The sequence below is a fragment of the Toxoplasma gondii genome, chromosome IX (assembly GCF_000006565.2).
Source record: "Toxoplasma gondii ME49 chromosome IX, whole genome shotgun sequence".
Lineage (NCBI taxonomy): Eukaryota > Apicomplexa > Conoidasida > Eucoccidiorida > Sarcocystidae > Toxoplasma > Toxoplasma gondii.
Genome location: NC_031477.1, coordinates 38,466 through 42,589, shown reverse-complemented (window position 1 = coordinate 42,589; position 4,124 = coordinate 38,466).

Below are 4,124 nucleotides of genomic sequence, written 5' to 3'. Positions count from 1 at the left end.
TGAATCTACGACAGTGCGACCTAAGATGCGAGAGTGGGTATGAGGGTGAGGACGCTGTCAACGTGTTGACTGTGCAGGGGGGCGGTGTTGTTTGTGCAGTTGGATGGGTGGCTGAGCGGACTGCGGAAGACGCCGGTGCTGCCGCGTCGCTGTACCCATGTACCATGCGTTATTCGGTGAAGGCGTTATGTGTGAGGCGGGGTGTTTGAGGAGCGTGGTGGAGCGGGGATGGGTTTGCGCATGGCCGCGATGCTGAAGGACTGTATGCGTGATGCCGCGTGTCTCCCGGGCGCGTCGTGTACACTAGCGTAGTGTGTCAGAGTTGGCTGTCGGTCGAGCAGCAGAGGTGTGGTGTTGGTGGATGTGTGCTTTGCAGAGAGCGTGTTCAGTAACGTCACGCTTGGGTGAGGGGGTTGCATTCCGGGTCTGGAAGCGATTGCGTAGGAGATGAAGCGACACACGCCGACGCCTGAATGGCGTTGTTGGTTGTCTATTCTCTCAAACAGTGCCGAATGTGTTCAGAATGTGAGCCGTCACCTCATGTCGTCTCTTCCGTGTTCAGCCTCGGTCGGTAGGTGGTCAGGGAGTTGCTGTTGACACCGGCGTCGAAATGCGAGGGAGGTGACTGGGAGCGTGGGCGAGCTGTGCGTGACATGAAGCAACGACCGGAAGGCGTCGGCGTTCCTTTACGACAATCAGACGTAGGTCTCAAGATTTGAGCACGGGTGTGGACCCTGTCAGCGTGTTGATTGTGGAGGGCGGGGCGTGGTGCAGGTGGATGGGTGGCTGAGCGGACTGCGGAAGACGCCGGAGCTGCTGCGTCGCTGTACCCATGTACCATGCGTCATTCGGTGAAGGCGTTATGTGTGAAGCGGAGTGTTTGAGGAGTGTGGTGGAGCGGGCATGGGGTAGCGCATGGTCGCGATGCTGAAGGACTGCATGCGTGATGCCCCGTGTCTCCCGGGCGCGTTGGGAACCCGGGAACGCAATCGTGGTGTGTCGAAAGGAGCTTGTGGGGGCGGCAGCGGAGATGTGGAGTTGGCTGACGTGTGCCAGGTCAATAACGTGTTCGCTGACGTCAAGCGTGGGGGAACGCGTTGAAATCAATTTCTGGTCGCGATGGCATAGAGAGAGGTTATGGGACAGGCCGATGCGAGGACGGCGTGATTAGTTTTGCCCTGTTTCTAAGGGAACTGTGTTCCGCCTGAAGTGTGCCTCGTTCCGTGACGCCTCCGTTCACGTGCTCAGGCGTCACCTGTAGGTAGTCAGCGCGTTGCTGTTGACACCGGTGCCGAAATGCGAGAGAGGTGTCTGGGAGCGTGGGCGAGTTGCGTGCGACATGACGGAACGGTAGAAGCATATCTGGATGAATCTACGACAGTGAGACCTAAGATGCGAGAGTGGGTATGCGGGTGAGGACGCTGTCAACGTGTTGACTGTGCAGGGGGGCGGTGTTGTTTGTGCAGTTGGATGGGTGGCTGAGCGGACTGCGGAAGACGCCGGTGCTGCCGCGTCGCTGTACCCATGTACCATGCGTTATTCGGTGAAGGCGCTATGTGTGAAGCGGGGTGTTTGAGGAGCGTGGTGGAGCGGGGATGGGTTTGCGCATGGTCGCGATGCTGCAGGACTGTATGCGTGATGCCGCGTGTCTCCCGGGCGCGTCGTGTACACTAGCGTAGTGTGTCAGAGTTGGCTGTCGGTCGAGCAGCAGAGGTGTGGTGTTGGTGGATGTGTGCTTTGCAGAGAGCGTGTTCAGTAACGTCACGCTTGGGTGAGGGGGTTGCATTCCGGGTCTGGAAGCGATTGCGTAGGAGATGAAGCGACACACGCCAACGCCTGAATGACGTTGCTGGTTGTGCACTGTCTCAGCCAGAGCTAAATGCGTCGCCTGTGTGATTTGTCACGTGTTCTTGTCTTCTCCGTATTCAGGATGCATCTGTAGGTGGCCAGCGCCGATCTACTCTACACGCTGGCGCCGAAATGCGAGAGAGGTGCTTGGGAGCGTGGGCGAGTTGTGCTTTGAGATGGAGGAACGGCAGGAAGGTGTGTGCATGCATTTTGACAATCAGACGCACGGTGCAAGCCAGTGTTTGCGGGGGTGGACTCTGAGAGCGTGTTGATTGCGGGGCGGCTTGGTGCAGCTGGATGGGTGGGAAGGCGGAGTGCGGACGACGGCTGCACTGCTGCTTTCATGTGCACATGTGTCACACGTTGTTCCGTGGAGGCGTTTCTCATGACGCGGGGTGTCGGCTGTCTCAGGACTGCGACGAAGCGGGTGTGGGCGTGTGTAGGATCGCGTTGTCGACGGCACATATGCATGATATCGCTGTCTCCCGGGGGGGAGGTCGGTTGGCGAACACTAGAGTGGCGTGTAGGAAGGTGGGTCTGGGGGGAGCGGCGGAGGCAGATGCGACGAGGGACGATGTGTGCGTGCGAGACAGCGTGGTCGTCGACGTCAAAATGTGAGGGGGCGCACGTAGAGATTCGTTTCTGGCAGCGATGATGTAGAGGAAGGTGGGGCGAGACCCCGACGCCAGAATGGCGTTGCTGGTTGTGCACTGTCTCAGCCAGAGCTAAATGTGTCGCCTGTGTGATTTGTCACGTGTTCTTGTCTTCTCCGTATTCAGGAGGCATCTGTAGGTGGCCAGCGCCGATCTACTCTATACGCTGGCGCCGAAATGCGAGAGAGGTGTTTGGGCGTGCGGGCGAGTTGTGTTTGAGATAGAGCAAGCAGGAAGGTGACGGCGTGCATTCACGACAATCAGACGTAGGCTGTCAATATGAGGGTAGGGCGATGACTTCTTATTTCTTCCGGGTGTTTGCGTCTTCCCGTGGCAGGTGGTTGGGTGGCAGGGGTGTCTTTGGCCGAGTAGTTAAATCGATGATGTGTCCTCCATTTCTGCTCCAAGGCCCAGCGCGTTCTTTGTCAGTCGACGAGCTGATGCAGCGGTCGCGCATCGTTTTGTGTGGCGACGGTTCGAGTGGCGGATGAAGTCATGCACTGAAGTGCTATAATGGATGGGGTGTCCTGTTTGATTGCATCAGTCGACGGGGCGCCACAGTTGGTATCTCTCGTCACCGTCCGAGTCGAAAACAACAAAGCAATGTATCGCACCTCGCCTGTCTGTTTACCATAGTGAGGGGCGTCTCGTTTTTGCAGAACAAAGGAGCCAGAGGTCTGCGCGGCCGGATCTGAATTTGCTGTTGAGTGTCCTCTGTTTTTCAGCGTTTGGTGGTTCTTGCGGTGCGGCAGAGGTCGCCGGATTTCCGGACGTAGACTCGGGGATGCGATTCTGTCCGTCGCCATGCGCTCACCGGCCGCCGTCGTGTTGTGCCTGCATGGCAGGAGAGACACTGGTTCTACCGGTTAACGCCGGGTCCCTATAGAAGGACGAAGTGTGGAGAAGGGTCGCAGCTGGTGGGTGGCAAGGGACGTGGGGCCACTGTGTTTGTAGCAAGAACATTCTCGAATGGGGTGTGGATGTCGGGGCGCTGGCACCGTATTCGTTTCGCAGGGTTGGGAGTGCATGTGTGTGTGTGTGTGTGTGTGTGTGTGTGTGCGTGCGGGAGGAGTGAATGTGGACGAGTTGCTCCTGAGTTGCCGCCAACGCGAGTACCATAGTGACGCCCGAGAGGATTTCGTCAGCGCCTGAGCGTACGCACCTTTTACAAAAGTTTCCGTGGCGATGCTTTGAATCACGCGTTGGCAGACTGCAGGAATGGCGTGTCACGTTTCGGATTTGGGCGTGATCGAGGGGGTCGGTATCAGCTACGTATGAGGTCGCATTCCCGTCCGGGCGAGTCGATAACACCAGTGAGGAGGATCGCAGCTCTTGCCTTTATAGAGGCCAATGAGAGGCAACTTGTCCAAGCGGAACAGCCAGGTCACTGGTGTACCTCACGGCATTCTGATCGTCGGCTTGAGTGGAGGGGCTAGAGCGCCGGCACTCTGTTTACTCTGGAAGGTTGCGAGCGTGGACGGTTGGACGGGAGGCGTCACTGCTGGCAAGGTGCTTCTCCGATACCTGTACCTCACACATAGTGATGGTGTTTACGAGAACTTCGTCAGCGCCTGCAGGTACGCTGTCTTTGTACCAGCTTCAGTGGCGAGGTTTTGAGTCAAG